Source organism: Rhinopithecus roxellana, chromosome 14 (assembly GCF_007565055.1).
Source record: "Rhinopithecus roxellana isolate Shanxi Qingling chromosome 14, ASM756505v1, whole genome shotgun sequence".
In the NCBI taxonomy this organism is placed as follows: Eukaryota; Metazoa; Chordata; class Mammalia; order Primates; family Cercopithecidae; genus Rhinopithecus; species Rhinopithecus roxellana.
Window position 1 is genome coordinate 43,565,497 of NC_044562.1, and position 21,134 is coordinate 43,586,630.

Sequence of the window (21,134 nt, forward strand, 5' to 3'; positions counted from 1 at the left end):
CTTTTCTTTTCTCCTTCCTTCCTTCCTCCCTCCCTCCCTCCCTCCCTCCCTCCCTCCCTCCCTCCCTCCCTCCCTCCCTCCCTCCCTCCCTCCCTCCCTTCCTTCCTTCCTTCCTTCCTTCCTTCCTTCCTTCCTTCCTTCCTTCCTTTTATTGAGTCTTACTCTGTCACTTAGGCTGGAGAGCAGTGGTATAATCATAGCTTGCTGTGACCCTGAACTACTGGGCTCAAGCTATTCTCCCACCTCAGCCTCCCAAGTAGCTGAGACCACAGGTGTGCACCACTGCACTCAGCTAATTTTTAAAATGTTTTGCAGAGATATGGCCTTGCTGTGTTTCACAGTCTGGTCTTGAATTCCTGGCCTCAAGTAATCCTCCTGCTGAGGCCTCCCAAGTGCTGGGATTATAAGCATAAGCCACTATGCCTGGCCATATTTTCTTTGTATTAACGAATTGTCTAAAAGTCTTTCTCAGTGGTGGCATGAATTTTTATGTGCTCTTACACAAGTTTGACAAACTTAACATTTTCTTGAGGACTTGGAGCTGTCATGATGAACACCCATAATTGTACTGAGCTATGATTTCTTAGGACCCAGGACATCAGCTGAGATTTGCGGCACTATTTGACCATGACCTTGTTCCAGGGAGTTATGGTAGATTTTTCCTTTCATTTCTTTCAGTGTTTATGCTTGCTTCAAAGAAAATTTTTGGTCTTCCATGTTCTTCAGGCTTCCATATTCCCTATTGTGAATGTGATTGCAGAAAAAAACCTTTCACTCCTAATTTGCTACTCCTACCTCTTTGACCTCAGAGGAAAGCATTCTACTTTCTACTTTGTCATGTCATTTCAGTGTGAAACAGACCTTCGTTTACTTCATTCTAGCCCCCAGAGACAAAGTTGCACTTTTAACAAGTTTAACTAAAGGCTGGGGAATAACAGAGGAGAAGCACATTTTGGTACTACTACTGCTAGCTTACTCCTGAACCCAGAGAGGTTGGAACCCACTCTCAGTCCTCAATAGGGATATGCCTGTTTAGTTCCCATCCCTATCAACCCAACCTTGGAAGCAGGCCAAAGATATCTATAACTCCAAGCACAGATCCATGGCCAGGCTCCAAAGAAGGAAGGGCCTACTTCTTCACTCATCGTTTATTGGCACCAGCATCTTAGTACTTTTCCTAAAATTACAAAACCAGTAGAACCGTGAACCTGTCCAATGGCACTCATTAGGACAATGCATGAAAACACAACAGTCCAACATCAATACACTGTAGATGATTCAACCTGATATGGCTCACAGACATTGACAGTCCACGCCTGGTTGAGCTCTACCAAGTCCCAGTTCTGCTCTTCTATGTGGTCTGATAGCATGAGATGCAAATCTTGCCTGCATATCCTACATGAAATCACCAGATTTTTCTTCTAAGTAAGAATATATACAAATCTCCAAATGAATATGTGGTAGTTTAAGTCCCAGTATAATCCAAATTTATACTTTGAAGAAAATCAGTATTTATCTAAGAAGATGCAACATGCAGAGATACATTCCTGTAGATTACAAAACAGGCATTTAAAATCTGTTGAGTTAAAATACAGATGTTAGCCACTCAGAGTCACCCTGGCTGAAAATCACCAATTCAGAACAAGGCCTTCACTTATGTTTGAATATCTAAATGACTCATTCTGATCATTTTCTCAAAATGAAAGAACAATCTTCCCTAAAAGGGATTCACAAATGTCATCTCTAGGGATTAAAAAAAAAAAAAAGACCTGTGACTTTCAAATCACAGGGGTTGCCCTCTCTCCTTCTGTCCATCAAGTTTTTAAAAATCGTTAAGGCTGCATTTCAGTTCAAGCTCTCCTTAGGTAAGTATGACATTTAATAGATTCCAAAACACTCTCTCTTTATTTTTACATTTCAACATCTCTGACTTCAGGATAGGTCTTATAATCTATGACTTCTCACAACATTTAGCCAAGCAGCATTCATGACATAGTTGCCTCTTAGTTATACGAGAATTTAGTCCATTAAATAACAACCTTGCTGAAAATGTAGTGACTTGGCTGTTAGTGTCAGGGCCTGACCAGACAGCTGCAAAGCTCTAAACAATGGAAATTTTGAGGCCAATTGAGGAAAAAGTGAGGATCTGTTATTGTTAGAAAACCTCCATGAACATCTTCATAGGATCGATAAAGCTCCAGAATTAAAACTTGCATAATGGTGACTATGGCTTAGACAAAAGTCTTAGAGACTGTCACAGAGCACTCTTTTAAGAAATGCTTCCTCACCCATGCTCTTGCTTGTACAGAGTCTGATGCTCTCTAGAAAAGCACGTACTATCCACTCTGAATCAGAAGTCAACCTTCTTCAAATGTGCAGAAGTTTTAAAGAACACTTCAACCAATTTATTTTCATTAATTTACCTTCTTTGGTAGGCAAAAGAGAGGTAAACGACTTTTTAAGGTCTATGTCCAAATATCTATTTCTAAGAAAGCCTTACATCATGGTTTAATTGATAGTGGGTTTTTATTCCTTAGAGGCGTATAAAATAATGGTGTATATGTAAAAGGAGTATCAGTGGTCTCCCAATATTCCATCTGTTCCCTTATATGTCCCAGTACTCTTATAGGTAGGCTGAGCTATGTGATGAGTTCTGGCCAGACGGATATGGATGGAAAGTGAATTATGTTATTTGTGGGCCAAAGCATAGAAAAACTAGCTCTTAATTCCAGATGTATTTGCTCACACCACAGTAAACCCTGAAGCCTCTTATAGAGATAATGGAGCCTCCATCAGCTTATGGTTCCCGAGTGGTTAAGTAGAGCAGAGGCCTCAATTGACTTTTACCGCAGCATGAAACAAACTTTTGTTGTGTAAGCCACTGGTGTTTGGAGGTTGTTTTTATTATAACACAAGTCTAGCATATCCTTACTATGATACAGTCCATCCAGCAACCTGTGACCTCTTACATTTGATAAAATAAAGTATAAGAATACTCAGTGGAATGCTGATAAATGCCTCACTACCAGCTTTCATGAAGCTAGAGGGAATCCCCGATTTACAGCATTTGCCTATTTTTGTGGTGTAAATACTCCCATCATGGCCAATTTCAAGTTACCAATATGACTTTTTAGGAATTGCAAAATTCCTGAAACTTTAACAATCATCTCTTGGGAACCAACATAAATGGGCTCCACCACGGCACTAGACATGTACTGCAAATATCTCCCCAGTTAACATGTTTCTCATAGAATGTTTATTGGTTTTTAATAGCCAACTTTATAGAACATATACATCTCTCAATATATCATTTTTGGCTATGTTTTTATAGGAAAAAATGTATATTTGCATATTTATAACTCAATAGAACAATTTTAACAAAGCAATATATGAGAAAAGAAATATAATTAGTAGAATGTCAGAATCATGTGCACACACTTTGAAAAGTGTACATTATCAACAAAGGTAAGTTTCTCTGTCACTGGCACTAACAGACACATCAAAGCATATAAAGTTGCTATTAACTGTATCAGTCCTTAGATGATCAGCTAACATGGTTTGATCATTTTACATAATAATATGGTAGTTTGTTACTTACATATACACACTTTTCTGTGTTTTAGTTACTTTTTAAGAAATTTGTTGGTTTAAAGCTGATGTGTAACACATTATAATTTTTTCCATTCCAAATAATGGGAAATAGGTTTCTAGTCAGCTTTTAAAATGTAGAACATCTGATTTTCAGTAACGGATTACTGCCATTAAGTGGCAAATGTTGATTATATAAATACTAAAACCTTGAGCTCTTATGAGCTTTAATGCATGAATTTAAAATGACATCTATTTTGCCTACTCAGGGAACTTTTTGCATAATTCCTGGTTTTTAGTTATGTTCCAGATGGACAACACTGCTGGTGAGCTAAGTTGTGGATGGTTGAAGCAAGTAATTCTTATATTCTTAGTATAGTTTAAAATATATGGTACAACATTAGTTACTATCTGTTCTGAGAAGAGAAACAGGGTGGAATCCAATTATTTCTGATTCATTGAAGTAAAATAAATAAGCGTTTGGAGAATGGTTAACAACCTTAGCTACTCCATGTCCTCAAATGTCTTTACTTTGCACCAATATTTTAATCCTGCAACCTTCTCAATTCTAATCAGTTAGAATGAGATGGAGACCCTTCTTACAGTCCTTCCCAACACTGACACTTCTCCCCACTCCTGTTATCCTGGGTAAGGTCAGTCTGTGGAGGAATCAGAAGGCCATTTAAGCAAACTCACCCATCACAATATTTTTCTACCTATCACACTTTGACATTTTGCTGATAGAGCTTTATCCTGTAGTGTCTTGAAAATCTGGAGTCTTAAAGACTTCCATGGGAAAGGCCACACCTTAAATTCCTTCCCATTTGATTCTGTAGAGGAAATTAAGACAATTTGTTGAGGTCTATCCTAAAGAAAAGATCACAGTTTTCTCTTAGGAAAAGACATGTTTTAAGAAGTGTGAGACCAGTAGGGAAGATGGGACCAAAACAAACTATCTACTTGACAGCAGAGCCTGGAATTTCCAAGAAGTCCCTGACATTTACCCTAACAGACCATATTATCACCACCCTAAGGAGACTCCAATTCAGCCCACACAGAGCTCTTATATTTGCCACTAAAAAGAGCCAAATGATGATTTTTAGATGGCATCAAAAGGCTTCTCTCCTTTTATACTCTTAATTTTCTGATTCTGTGGATGGGATAGTATTGATCTCATTCCCCTGATGCATTGTCTGCCCCTGCCCAGGGTACCTAGAGTTTCCTATCTGCTTTCACCTGTAGCCTTGCTTCTGTGAGTGGCCTGTCTACACGTGTCATCAGCATCTCTTAGAAGTGCAGAATCTTAGGCCTCGCCCCAGGCCTACTGAATCAGAATCACCTTTTAATAGATCCCCACGTGATTCGAAGTACATTAGACTGAATGAGAACACCAAGACTAAACAAGACTGTTGAGAAGTCTTAACAGCCTTTGGAAAGCTAAGGAAGTTCTGAGGACTTCTCTACCATTTCTCAAACAGAGGCCTGGGGTGTGTCTGAACTGGATGGTCAACAAACATCTGAAAGTTTTTAATCACTGAAGAAAACACTTCTAGCATTCTTTCAGTACTCCACTAAGTTGGACTGGATCGCTCATAGAAGTAGATAGAGGCTATTCAGGAACGACTGATAAGAGTTTTAGCCTGTTTTTATTGAATACTTCTCCCTGCTACACAACATAGCCTTTTTTCTCTACATTTAGTTTATTTTGGGATTACTGTGGAAGACATGGGCCCCAAGTTCTTTCTGCATTTATATGCCATACATCTTGGTTGCCCAATAAAGGTGCTAATCATGCAGTGTACATTTTGTTTGTTGGTCATTTTGATTTGTATTGATTTGATTTGTATTGATTATTTCATATTTATAACACTTAAATATTCAAGATAATTCTGTATTGCTTAAGCACACTATAGTCTAGAATCATAACATCTCAGAGTTTTTGTGTAATTCTTCAGGTATCTTAAGTATACTGTTATTTGCTGCTGGAATTCCCCCTAAACACCCTACAACTGGTCATCTTCACTCCACTTGAATGTGTAGAATAATATGACACATATCACATTTTATGCTAACCTCTCCTAGTTTTGAACAATTCTAATTAGTAGAAGTTATTTCTCATACTAGATTAAAATCTGTCACCCATGTGTCTTTAAAATTATGTATTCATTGCAGTTATTAATTCTACACTATATTTCCTTATCTAGCTGATGTTTTCTTTCTTGTTACTAGAAAAATTGGGAACCAAGGCACAGAAGTACTATCGTAGGGTTTCAAAGGACATCGAAAAGGACACACACGCACACACACACACACACACACACACACACAAAAGACTGGAAAGCATTTATTTCTAACTTACAGTTCTGTTCACTAGACTGTCTGCCAAGCAATGCTGCCCTGTGACCAACACTCTGATAATATATAAGCAAACACATCAGTCCCTGGGAAAGAGCATGGATCAGGGTGTGGTAAAAATACAGAAACTGTGTCCCTCCCTTCAGGGGTCAAATATCTGGCAAACATCCTGGGGTCAGATCAGAGGCCAGAATCTACTGTGGGGAGCTGATCCGTTCCCACAAAGGAGATTTGACTTGCTGGTAGCTGGCAATTTTCCTTTGTGAAATGGGTGTTCCTGGCACTCCATAAAAGTCCTCCCTCCCTCCACTTTTTTTTTTCTCTCCACCCCCGCACTCCACACCCTACTGCACACACCCTCCCACTCCTATACCAATAAAACCCCTCCCTAACATACATTCTGCACACACACATGCCCCCACAACTTCCTCTGCAAACACACCCACATATCTCTCAGATACACGCCCAGGCAGTACAGGGCTTTCTGTCTCATGCCCTCAGTCTTCTCCTAGCATCTTAACACTGTATCTACTACCCCACACTTCCTCTTCTTTTCATTATCACCCATACTTATTTTATTTCATTTTAATTTTCCTTCAACTCATCCCGGCCCACCTGCCTTTGCTCCCTGGGCCTGGGAATGCTGGCACTGTAATCTTGTTCTGCATATTTGTAATCTGGAGCTGTCACAAGCAGGAAAGTCATCAGCCTGCATGTGCCTGCCTGTTCTTCTCCTGCAGCTAGGCTAAGAGGGAGGATGGAAGGAAGCTGGCAGGCAGTTCTATTTCTGGAAACTACAGAAACTCTTGTTTTCCCTCCTTAAATTCCCAAGGGAACCATTCCAGGCTTTGCAAGAGTCACCATCGTTTCTTCTTTCCTCTAATTCTGTTGCAAGTTTTCCTCTGTCCATTCTTCAGATTTACAATATGGTGTCTGTCTGTGGTAGCATCCCTCACGTCCTGTCCATTATGACAAGTTACACAAGCCCAGAAGACCGCACAGAAGATATAAAGGACAATGAAAGAGAAGGATAAGATTGTTTATATCCAACTGGAAAGTTAGATAATTTAAATATATGTTAATCCCCTAGGATCTCTCTGTAAACAAAACATTGAAAAAATGCTGAATCAATAAAATACAGAATGTATTGGTCTATAGCATTTCCATGCCCTCCAATACCTGACAGCTTCACTAAGATTTTTTTTTTAGGTAGAGTCTCACTCTGTCACCCAGGCTGGAGTGCAGTGGTGTAATCTCAGTCACTGCAACCTCCACCTCCCAGGCTCAAGTGATTCTCCTGCCTCAGCCTCCCAAGTAGCTGGGACTAAAGGTGTGCACCACCATGCCCGGCTCACTTTTTGTATTTTTAGTAGAGGTGGGATTTCACTATGTTGGCCAGGCCAGTCTTGAACTCCTGACCTCAGGTGATCTGCCCGCCTTGGCCTCCCAAAGTGCTAGGATTACAGGTGTGAGCCATTGCATCCAGCTTCACTAGGGTTTAAAAGTGATCCTCTTGGGTAAATAATTTGCCGCAGTTGCCTAGGTTTCTTGTTACTCCTTGGTGAGGAGGATGATAGTTTAGCTAAAAAAATATAAAGAAAAATTAGGGCCCTTTATTCATTCCATAATAAGAACACATGAATTTTTAAGAACAGCCATTATTTACGTGAACCTAAATATTACACATAATATATGACATTGTATTGGACATTAAGCAAAATAGATACTGTTTTTGTTCATTGAAAATTTACCATCTAAAAAAAGATATCAATGGGACCAAAAAATGTGAATAAATAGCCAGAAACAGATTCAATTATTTTCTTTTAATGTTAAAAAAAATTGAGTAAGTCTCCACTTTCCAAATAATAGCATCCTAACATATAAATTATGCTTTCAAAAACCTAACAATCTGGGTCCAATACACCTTTCAACTTTGTATTCCATTTTTCCCCACTAATGCTGTCGTTACACACTGACTGGACTTTTTGATTCCCAAACACAGTCTGTGCTTTTCAATGGCATCTTGAGACCAGGGGCCCTGTTGTTTCTATATTGTATCCCTCATAGTTCTCAGCCCAATGTATTATGCATAATATTGTACCTGGTGAATAAACAGTTGCTGACAGTGAACTTCATGAGAACAAGGCAGTTATAATTAGGGCGGAGTTAGAAATTGCAAAGCTCATTGCATACAGAAAAGGCATGTCCTCTTTGGCTATAAAGTGCCTACTTACTCCCTATATTAACACTGTTTTTCCGTTGCCATAACTGCCCAACAATATTAATGTATTTCATGGCTCTAGGACATCCTCATTCAGCCTCACATGTCCAGGCTTCAATATCTTTGGCCTGGGTTTTACCAAAGACTAACAGGTTGCTGTCACCACATGTATCCAAAACACACACGAAACAAGTCAGCACAGCACAAGTGGAGAACAGAACCAGACCGCCGCCCCCTCCCCAGCATAAACTAGTAAATTCACCCTCAATTCAGTATGTTGCAGAAATACCATCTTCAGGGATACATTAAGATGCACATTTCATTAATTTCTTCTCTCCTAGGGAACCATTTCTCTCTTTCATTTTCATAATGCTTAGCTGCATTTTGATGTTTCCTGTTTCATTTAACAAGTTAAATTTACTAGCTTAAGTACTCTCTTCCATCAACAAACCTTGAAAGCTGGTGATAGTTCTAGAAATCATTGTTTCCAACCATCTGGTTCAGATAATTTAAGAATCTCATAGTAACAAATACAACCTGATTCAAGTTGTCAATAATTTTCCATGGCAATAAACATTACAAAAAGTAATGCAGGCAGGGCATGGTGGCTCAATTTTGTAATCCCAGCACTTTGGGAGGCTAAGGCAGAAGGATTGCTTGAGAACAGAAATTCAAGACTAGCCTGGGCAACACAGCGAGACCTGGTCTCTAGAAAAAAATTTTTTAAATAAGCCAGGTGTGGTGGTGTGCACCTGTGGTCTCTGCTACTCAGGAGGCTGAAGTATTAAGATCACTTGAGCCCAGGAGATTAAGGCTGCAGTAAACCATGATTGTGCATTCTAGCCTGGGTGACAGAGTGAGACCCTGCCTCAAAAAAAAAAAAAAAGTAAACCAGAAACATTTCACAGTACTCGTGAATATAGGTCGCTAAAATTCACAGATGATCTGTAATGTTCTTTTTAACCATTAATTTCAATTCTTTTTTTTTGTTATTGTTGTTGAGATGGAGTCTTGCTCTGTCGCCCAGGCTGGAGTACAGCAGCACGATCTCAGCTCACTGCAACCTCCGCCTTCCTGGTTCAAGCGATTCTCCTGCCTCAGCCTCCCAAGTAACTGGGATTACAGGCATGCACCACCATGCCCAGCTAATTTTTGTATTTTTTAGTAGAGACGAAGTTTCGCCAGGTTGGCCAGGATGATCCTGAACTCCTGACCTCAAGTGATCTGCCTGCCTCGGCCTCCTACCTTTTCTTCAAGCAATATTATTTAAAACCCAAAGGTGTATGTGAGAGCAAATTTAATTTAATCTCACCTATTTGACTATATTATCAGAAGTACTAACAAGCTGTGAAATGGCTCAAAAGAGGACAATGAAGGAGAAGAAAAGATTTTTAAAAAATGCCACAAACCGGCTAATCAGATCATGAGCAGATGAAAGCATTAAAAAGAACACACTTTATTTTAAACCTTTAGTGTTATACTACAAGGAATTTCTAAGTTTAGCAAAGTAAAAAAAATTAGAAAAAAATAGTCTATTATATCAGATACTTTAGAATTTGACCTTTGAATTAAAAATAATTGAGCAAAGCTTTGCAGAGTTAGGATATCTATTATATCAGATACTTTAGAATTTGAGCTTTGAATTAAAAATAATTGAGCAAAGCTTTGCAGAGTTAGGACTGCAGTGGAAGGGAGGAAGAACCACTTGTTGGGAATAGTGGGAAACTGGCATTCTGGGAGCTCCTGTAAAAAGAAACAGAGTCAGCTGGGTGCGGTGGCTCACACCTATAATCCCAGCACTTTGGGAGGGTGAGGTGGGCAGATCACAAGGTCAGGAGTTCACGACAAGCCTGCCCAATATAGTGAAACCTTATCTCTACTAAAAATACAAAAAAAAGTAGCCAGGTATGGTGGTGGGCACCTGTAATCCTAGCTACTTGGCAGGCTGAGATAGGAGAATCGCTTGAACCCAGGAGGTGGAGACTGTAGTGAGCCGAGATCGCACCACTGCACTCCAGCCTAGGTGACAGTGTGAGACTCTGTGAAAGAAAAGAAAAGAGAAAAGAAAAAGGAAGGAAAGAAAGGAGGGAAGGGAGGGAAGGGAGGGAAGGGAGGGAAGGAAGGGAAGGGAGGAAGGAAGGAAGGAAAGGAAGGAAGGAAGGAAGGAAATAGAGGAAGAAAGGAAGGAAATAGAAAGAGGAAGGAAGGAAGGGAAAGAAAGAAAGAAAGGAAAGGAAAGGAAGGAAGGAAGGAAAAAAAAAAAGAAGGTTCAGAAAGTAATTAGTAGCTACCTAGGGTTGGGGGACGGGTCAGGTGATGAGAAGGTTTGGGAGTGTTGGCTGAGGGATATAAGGCTTTTTTTTTAGATAATGAAAATATTTAATAATCAATTGTGATGATGGATACACAAGTCTGTGAATATATTAAAAGCCATTAAATCACATACTTTAAATGGGTGACTTGTACCGTGTATGAATTATATCTCAATAAATCCATTAAAAAGAAAGAATGTAAATGTTTGGGTTTGAGAATTTATAGAATCTAACTCATTCTAACCTGACTCACTCCACTCCAATTGTGAAACACTTTTTTTTTGTTTTCTGTTCATAAGCACATATATCTTAATTGCTTTCAGGCATATTCAAGTCAAGAAAAATGAAAAAGGTGCTTGAGTTCATGAACTTTCTGGAGCAAGGGCTTGAACTGTAAGCTACTCTACCTTTGACTCAATTTACTTCTGTTCATCTTGCAATAAATTTAAGAAAATAGAGGTTTTGTTGCAAGAATAAGTGTGAATTTCATAAACAACTGTTGCAAAGGAATTCACACGATGATGTAAATAGCAATAAAATAAAATAATGACATAAACTTCCAAAGACAAGGAAAAGAGAGAAAGAGGGGAGAAACGCATGAGGTTTGAAAGCCAACTCTGCAACTTCCTAGCTGGATGACATTTGGCAGAATGCTAACCATTCCAAGCTTTGTTTTTTTCTCCCTTATAAAATGGAGGTTTTTATAATATTTCAAATTTATCCTGAAGATTAGTGATAATGTACACAAATGCCTGGCATATGGAAGGCATTGAATGAATAAATGGTATTAATAATAACTCTGAAACTAATGCCAAAAACCACAGTTTCTTTTGCACCAACCTAATATTATTGCAAAAGGACCCATATAAATGCTCTACCATTACTCCAACATCTTATGCATATTATCTCATTAATCTTGAGAAAACCTACAGCAGTCAGGGTAGGCTATGTTGCAATAACAGACAACCTCAAAGTCTCAGGTGCTTCAAAACACCCAAAGATTTATTTTTTGGTCTATTTACATATCTGTCACACATTGGCTTGGGGCTCCATTCTGCCATGTTTACTCTAGGACTCAGGTTTAAAGAGCTGGTACTATCTGGAACATTTCCAGTCTATTAAAAGGAAGAAGTGGGAGAAGGGGAGGGAAAAGAGACAAACTAGGCATACGGCAAAGGGAGAAGAGTAGCAAATTTACACACAGACTTTTAAAACATATACCTGGAAATTACACGTTATTTCTGCTTCCATTCCACTGGCTAAAGCAAGTCCCAAGGTCATATCTGTCTTCAAAGAGACAGGAGATTACATTTCTAACATGTGCATAGAAGATGGGAAAACAGAGTATTGGTCAACAGCCTTATGATTACCACACAACTTTATGAGGGAATTACCTGTTTCCTCAACTTTAAAATAAGAAATTGGAGGCATAAGGAGAGTAAGTACTTGCCTGCAGCTATACAGCTAGGAAGTGACAGAGCAAGGGATTTGGACTCAAGTCCTGTGCTGCCTTGTGCTGTTTCTAGCCAGACCCTGAAAACTGAAAACAACCTACCTACGAGAATGTGTGAATGTGTCTTCCACCCACATTTATAGGAAAATGTGCACATTTTCTTTTGGGAACAAATTGGTAACTGCCTTCTCAGAAACCAATTTGGAACAAAAACATTAAGACCCATAAAATGTTTACACACCCTTTGACCTAGTAATCCTAGTTCTGGGAATTCATCCCAAGGGAATTATTCCCAAAAGACAAAATACAAGCATATATGTATATAAACTCATGAAAAGATCTATTGAGATGTTGTTTGTAATAGTGAAGAACTGGAAAGAATCTATACTTTTGACAACAGGAAGAATTAAATAATTATTGATTATACACTCAACACATCATTACAAAGCCACTACTTTATAATTCTGAAGACCATGTAGTAACATGGGAAAAAAGCTCTTGATATAATGGTAAGTAAAAAGCAAAATAAAATTATCTTACTATATTGCAACTGTGTGATACATTTGTGTGGCAAAATCTGCTAACATGCTCCATGTTTGCTCCCCCTTCCTCCTCTTAGTAATTGAGTCCCTACCTCCCAGGGATGCCTAGCTATGGACTACATTTTCCAGCCTTCCTTGAATCTAGTTATTGCCATATGACTAAGTTCTTGTCAATAGAATATGAGCAGAAGGAATGTGTGTAACTTCCCAGTTTTGCCCAGAAAAAAACATGTTGAGGCACATGTTCTATAGGCCTTATTTACCCCTACCTCCTAGAAAGGAAAGAGCAATAACTGAAGCAGTTGCCTTAGGCCCAAAGATGAAAGTCACAAGTTAATGGAAAGATACATTTTTCCATTTTTCCTGAGATTTCTTTATTTTTACTTTCATTATTTAAAAAAGCTGAGAAAGTACACTAGCTATAGTTTAAATGCAACTAATCATCAAAATTTATCTTAAACAAATGCTTTTCTGGAAGGAAAACAGACCATCTCTATTTGTGGGAACATTTGAAGAAACTTAAAAAAAAAAAGCCCAGAAAATAATAAAGCAGCATATAGAAATGGCTTTTTGGATGGCCCCAGTTTGGGCAATTTCATCATTTTGAACAGCCAGAAATGATTAGGGAGCATAACTGAGAAGGGCCCCGGGCAAGGCATGCTGTAGTGCAGGGGATGGGGAGGGGAGAGGTGGAGAGGGTAGAGAGACCAAGAATCTGTGCAGCCCTGAGGCAACAGGAATCTCAGACTGTGTGTGTGGAGGGCAGGGAGGTGATCTCATTAGTACAGTCTATTAAAAGGAAGAAGTGGGAGAAGGGGAGGGAAAAGAGACAAACCAGTTATTGTTCAATTTGACCAATGCCAACTCCTTTTCCTTTCATAATGTTCCTATGGGATAGAACATTTATTAGCTCAAGTAAAACCCTGTGGTCTGACTCTAGGGATCAGCATATCTACAAATGCAAAGCCAAGAAAATACTGCATACCTGGAAATTCTTAAGAGAGTGAATCAGATTGTCACAGCTACTTATGAGTCTAAAGGAAAAGGTTTTTCATTATTATTATTTTTTATTTTTTGAGACAGAGTCTCACTCTGTTGCCCAGGCTGAAGTGCAGTGGCAGGATCTCGGCTCACTCCAACCTCCACCTCCTGAGTTCGAGCGATTCTCCTGCCTTGGCCTCCAGAGTAGCTGGGATGACAGGCGCCCACCAACACGCCTGGCTAATTTTTGTATTTTTAGTAGAGACTGTTTCACCATTTGGCCAGGCTCATCTGAAACTCCTGACCTCAGGTGATTCACCTGCCTCAGCCTCCGAAAGTGATGGGATTACAGGCATGAGCTACGGTGCCTGGCCAAGGAAAAGGTTTTAATTCAAGAGAAAGATGTATTAGTAGCTAACTATTTTAAGCACTTTACATGTACTGTATTAACTCACGTAATCCTCCAAAATTCTATTAGATGGGCACAATTACTATTATCTCCGTCTTGCAGAAAATAAAACCAAGGAACAGAGCATTCAGGCAACTTTCCCAAGGTCACACAGCTAATAAATGGAAGCCAGGCAGTCAGCTTCAGAATCTGAGTTTTTACCCTCTATCCACAGTGCCTAAATCACTACTTATTAAATCCAACAAAAATATGTAATCGGGACTCCAAACCATGAATTTGCTAATTGGTCTTCCCTAATGCTGATGTTAACCTTTCTAGCAGTGTATATAAAATGACTAATGGACAGATTGTTTTTGTTTGAAGTAAATTACATGGCAGTTACTAAAACATGTAAAGATATGGGTGTCTACTAAATATCCTTTTTCCCTCTTCTCTCTCAAACTAATAGTACTGCTGTTTTAAGCTGGACATAGCACTATCCCACTAAAAAAACACATTTTGCATCCATGCTTACAGCTTTGTGTGGTCATGTGATTAGGGAGACCCAAATGGATATAGAATGGTGATTTCTGGGAAGTTTCCCTGGAAAAGGGTGCACTGTTCTTCTCCTCCATCCTGTTGCTCCATCCTGCTGCTCCATCCTTCTGCTCCATCCTGTCTTTGGGGTGAGGACATACTGGCTCCCAGCTCCCTGAGGAGGAGGCTTAGCTTCCTGCTAGGAAGATTACCTCGGCCATGTAAGAGCAAAAGCTGAAAGGAACCAGGATCTCTGAAGACAATGAGGCCACCATGCTAACCTTGGGCTGGCTTTCTCCAGAGTTCTTTTTACAGGAAAGAATAATGATATAAATTGTTTCAACTACTATACTGGGGTCTCTATTAAGTTACTTGTAGTTGAACTTTATTCAAACTCATTCACAAACCTAATGTTACATGTTTCCATTCAGATTTGGAAACATCAAAAACTCATTTAAAGATATGCAAATGTCCTTACACATTTTGTAAGTAAACAAATGAACAAGACTTTACCTAAATGACTATGAGACTATCAGTCCTTATAAGGCATTTTTATGGCAACTGTTCAAGGCAGTGCTTCCCAACCATTTTTGTGATATGGCAACCAAAGAGAATCATAATTGTACAACACTGGGTAAAACAATTTGGTTGCTCTTGTCCAGAGACTACTGATCCAGGAGGGCTGCCTACCCCAAGAGCTGTGGGGATCAATCTCTCAATTCCCTACTCCTAACCCATTCCCCACAGCCCAGCTCTGATGGCATTCCACAATGAGTGGATTGGTTCTAATTACTGTTAAATAAAAATGGAATCTGGTACTTATTCAAAAATCACTAAAGCTTGAGAAAAGTCATGTGAGTAAATTATTTATTGCACTTTATTGTTGGAGAAAGGGTCTCATTGCAAGACTAGTTGAATTACACAGAGGTCATTTCTTATTTCACATAGGGTATTTAAAAAATGACTTAATTATTCATGTGTACACTAAGTATTCCTTTTATATCCAAGATGTCATGGAAGCACACTTGTGAGTCTAGGGAAAGAGGCGGGTTTTTCAAAGATTGAGTTTATACTATTGAAAACCAAGGCCCTGGTTTTATCTGTAAGAGGAAAGAAGGGAACTTCCCTTGGTTATTTTCAGTCTACCAAGAGCTTCCAAATGTGTTCTCTCATTTACTGATCACCCCTTGAATGGAAGATGTTAAAGATTTTTAAAATTGGGAAACTATAAGCAACAGAGCTAAAATTCAAAGCTCTTAAATGTCTTCATGTCTGAATTCCTTCCTGGACTTTCTTTTATTTATTTTTTATTTAAAATTTGTCTCAAGGTAATGTCCTCACAACTCTATAAAATCAAATGGCTTAGTAATACTTACAGTGAAAATCAACTCCTGTCCTGCTCCCCAAAAGAAACCACTTTCAAGCTTTTCTCTTTTTAGTGTTTAGAATGTTTGCCTCCATATCTCAAAAATACATATATTGTCATTTTTCTTTCTAAAATTGTATATATTTTCCATCTAAGTTATAAATGCACAGAGCTTTAAAAGCCAAATAGTGAAGATGGCTGAATAGGAACAGCTCCAGCCTCCAGCTCCCAGCATGAGCAACACAGAAGATGGGTGATTTCTGCATTTTCAACTGAGGTACTGGGTTCATCTCATGGGGCGTGTCGGACAGTTGGCGCTGGTCCATGGGTGCAGCCCAAACAGTGAGAGCTGAAGCAGGGTGAGGCATCGCCTCACCTGGGAAGTGTAAGGGGGAAGGGAATTCCTTTTCCTACCCAAAGGAAATTGAGACACACAACACCTGGAAAATCGGGTAACTCCCGCCCTAATACTGCACTCTACCAAGGGTCTTAGCAAACGGCACACCAGGAGATTATATCCCACACCTGGCCCAGAGGGTCCCATGCCAAAGGAGCCTCCCTCATTGCTAGCACAGCAGTCTGAGATCTAACTGCAAGGTGGCAGTGAGGCTGCGGGAGGGGCGCCCACCATTGCTGAGGCTTAAGTAGGTAAACAAAGTTGCCAGGAAGCTTGAATTGGGTAGAGCCCACCACAGCTCAAGGAGGCCAGCCTGCCTCTGTAGACTCCTCCTCTGGGGACAGGGCATAGCTAAACAGAAAGCAGCAGAAACCTCGGCAGAGGTAAATGCCCCTGTCTGACAGCTTTGAAGAGAGCAGTGGATCTCCCAGCACGGAGGTTGAGATCTGAGAATGGACAGACTGCCTGCTCAAGTGGGTCCCTGACCCCTGAGTAGCCTAACTGGGAGACATCCCCCACTAGGTGCAGACCGACACCTCACACCTCACATGGCGGGGTACACCCCTGAGACGAAGCTTCCAGAGCAAGAATCAGACAGCAACACTTGCTGTTCAGCAATATTCTATCTTCTGCAGCCTCTGCTGCTGATACCCAGGCAAACAGCGTCTGGAGTGGACCTCAAGCAAACTCCAACAGACCTACAGCTGAGGGTCCTGACTGTTAGAAGGAAAACTAACAAACAGAAAGGACACCCACATCAAAACCCCATCAGTACGTCACCATCATCAAAGACCAAAGGCAGATAAAACCACAACAGAGGGGGAAAAAGCAGTGCAGAAAAGCTGGAAATTCAAAAAATGAGAGCGCATCTCCCCCTCCAAAGGAACGCAGCTCATCGCCAGCAATGGAACAAAGCTGGGTGGAGAATGACTTTGACGAGTTGAGAGAAGAAGGCTTCAGTTGATCAAACTTCTCAGAGCTAAAGGAGGAACTGCGTAACCAGTGCAAAGAAACTAAAAACCTTGAAAAAAGAATGGATGAATGGATAACTAGAATAATCAGTGCAGAGAAGACCTTAAAAGAACTGATAGAGATGAAAACCATAACATGAGAACTACGTGACAAATGCACGAGCTTTAGTAACCAACTCAATCAACTGGAAGAAAGAGTATCAGCGATTGAAGATCAAATGAATGAAATGAAGTGAGAGGAGAAGTGTAGGGAAAAAAGAATAAAAAGAAATGAACAAAGCCCCCAAGAAATATGGGATTATGTGAAAAGACCAAATCTATGTCTGATTGGTGTGCCTGAAAGTGACGGGGAAAATGGAACCAAGTTGGAAGACACTCTGCAGGATATCATCCAGGAGATCTTCTCCAACCTAGTAAGACATGCTAACATTCAAATTCAGGAAATACAGAGAATGCCACAAAGATACTCCTGGAGAAGAGCAACTCCAAGACACATAATTGTCAGATTCACCAAAGTTGAAATGAAGGAAAAAATGTTAAGGGCAGCCAGAGAGAAAGGTTGGGTTACACACAAAGGGAAGCCCATCAGACTAACAGGAGATCTCTTGACAGAAACTGTCCAAGCCAGAAGAGAGTGGGGGCCAATATTCAACATTCCTAAAGTAAAGAATTTTCAACCCAGAATTTCATATCCAGCCAAACTAAGTTTCATAAGTGAAGGAGAAATAAAATCCTTTACAGACAAGCAAATGCTTAGAGATTTTGTCACCACCAGGCCCGCCCTACAAGAGATCCTGAAGGAAGCATTAAACATGGAAAGGAAAAACAGGTACCAGCCATTGCAAAAACATGTCAAAATGTAAAGTCCATTGATGCTAGGAAGAAACTGCATCAACTAGTGAGCAAAATAACCAGCTAATATCATGACAGGATCAAGTTCACACATAACAATATTAACCTTAAATGTAAATGGACTAAATGGTCCAATTAAAAGACACAGACCGGCAAATTGGATAGAGTCAAGACACATCAGTTTGCTGTATTCAGGAGACCCATCTCACATGCAGAGACACACATAGGCTCAAAATAAAGGGATGGAGGAAGATCTACCAAGCAAACGGAAAACAAAAAAAAAAGCAGGGGTTGCAATCCTAGTCTCTGATAAAACAGACTTTAAACCATCGAAGATCAAAAGAGACAAGGCCATTACATAATGGTAAAGGGAGTAATTCATCAGGAAGAGCTAACTATCCTAAATACATATGCACCCAATACAGGAGCACCTAGATTCATAAAGCAAGTCCTTAGAGACTTACAAAGAGACTTAGACTCCAACACAATAATAATGGGAGACTTTAACACCCCACTGTCAACATTAGACAGATCAATGAGACAGAAAGTTAACAAGGATATCCAGAAATTGAACTCAACTCTGCACCAAGCAGACCTAATAGACATCTACAGAACTCTCCACCCCAAATCAACAGAATATACATTCTTTTCAGCACCACATTGCACTTATTCCAAAATTGACCACATAGTTGGAAGTAAAGCCCCCTCAGCAAATGTAAAAGAACAGAAATTATAACAAACTGTCTCTCAGACCACAGTGCAATCAAACTAGAACTCAGGACTAAGAAACTCAATCAAAATTGCTCAACTACATGGAAACTGAACAACCTGCTCCTGAATGACTACTGGGTACATAACAAAATGAAGGCAGAAATAAAGATGTTCTTTGAAACCAATGAGAACAAAGATACAACACACCAGAATCTCTGGGACACATTTAAAGCAGTGTGTAGAGGGAAATGTATAGCACTAAATGCCCACAAGAGAAAGCAGGAAAGATCTAAAATTGACACCCTAACATCACAATTAAAAGATCTAGAGATGCAAGAGCAAATACATTCAAAAGCTAACAGAAGGCAAGAAATAACTAAGATCAGAGCAGAACTGAAGGAGATAGAGTCACAAAAAACCCTTCAAAAAAATCAATGAATCCAGGGGCTGGTTTTTTGAAAAGACCAACAAAATTGATAGACCACTAGCAAGTCTAAAAAAGAAGAAAAGAGAGAAGAATCAAATAGACACAATAAAAAATGAGAAAGGGGCTATCACCACCGACCCCACAGAAATACAAACTACTATCAGAGAATACTATAAACACCTTTATGCAAATAAACTAGAAAACCTAGAAGAAATGGATAATTTCCTGGACACTTACACTCTCCCAAGACTAAACCAGGAAGAAGTTGAATCCCTGAATAGACCAACAGCAGGCTCTGAAATTGAGGCAATAATTAATAGCCTATCAACCAAAAAAAGTCCAGGACCAGACGGGTTCACAGCTGAATTCTACCAGAGGTACAAGGAGGAGTTGGTACCATTCCTTCTGAAACTATTCCAATCAATAGAAAAAGAGGGAATCCTTCCTAACTCATTTTACGAGGCCAACATCATCCTGATACCTACGCCTGACAGAGATACAACCAAAAAAGAGAATTTTAGGCCAATATCCCTGATGAACATCGATGCAAAAATCCTCAATAAATACCAGCAAGCCGAATCCAGCAGCACATCAAAAAGCTTATCCACCATGATCAAGTGGGCTTCATCCCTGGGATGCAAGACTGGTTCAACATACGCAAATCAATAAATGTAATCCAGCATATAAACAGAAACAAAGACAAAAACCACATGATTATCTCAATAGATGCAGAAAAGGCCTTTGACAAAGTTCAACAGCCCTTCATGCTAAAAACTCTCAATAAATTTGGTATTGATGGAACGTATCTCAAAATCATAAGAGCTATTTATGACAAACCCACAGCTAATATCATACTGAATGGGCAAAAACTGGAAGCATTCCCTTGGAAAACTGGCACAAGACAGGGATGCCCTCTCTCACCACTCCTATTCAACATAGTGTTGGAAGTTCTGGCTAGGGCAATCAGGCAAGAGAAAGAAATCAAGGGTATTCAGTTAGGAAAAGAAGAAGTCAAATTGTCCCTGTGTGCAGATGACATGATTGCATATTTAGAAAACCCCATCGTCTCAGCCCAAAATCTCCTTAAGCTGATAAACAAATTCAGCAAAGTGTCAGGATACAAAATCAATGTGCAAAAATTACAAGCATTCTTATACACCAGTAACAGACAAACAGAGAGCCAAATCATGAATGAACTTCCATTCACAATTGCTTCAAAGAGAATAAAATACCTAGGAATCCAACTTACAAGGGATGTAAAGGATCTCTTCAAGGAGAACTACAAACTACTGCTCAGTGAAATAAAAGAGGACACAAATGGAAGAACATACCATGCTCATGGATAGGAAGAATCAATATCGTGAAAATGGTCATACTGCCCAAGGTTATTTATAGATTCAATGCCATCCCCATTAAGCTACCAATGACTTTCTTCACAGAATTGGAAAAAACTGCTTTAAAGTTCATATGGAACCAAAAAAGAGCCCGCATTGCCAAGACAATCCTATGTCAAAAGAACAAAGCTGGAGGCATCCCGCTACCTGACTTCAAACTATACTACAAGGCTACAGTAACCAAAACAGCATGGTATTGGTACCAAAACAGAGATATAGACCAATGGAACAGAACAGAGCCCTCAGAAATAATACCGTACATCTACAGCCATATATGATCTTTGACAAACCTGACAAAAACAAGAAATGGAGAAAGGATTCCCTATTTAATAAATGGTGCTGAGAAAATTGGCTAGCCATAAGTAGAAAGCTGAAACTGAATCCTTTCCTTACTCCTTATATGAAAATTAATTCAAGATGGATTAGAGACTTAAATGTTAGACCTAAAATCATAAAAACCCTAGAAGAAAACCTAGGTAATACCATTCAGGACATAGGCATGGGCAAGGACTTCATGTCTAAAACACCAAAAGCAATGGCAACAAAAGCCAAAATTGACAAATGGGATCTAATTAAACTAAAGAGTTTCTGCACAGCCAAAGAAACTACCATCAGAGTGAACAGGCAACCTACAAAATG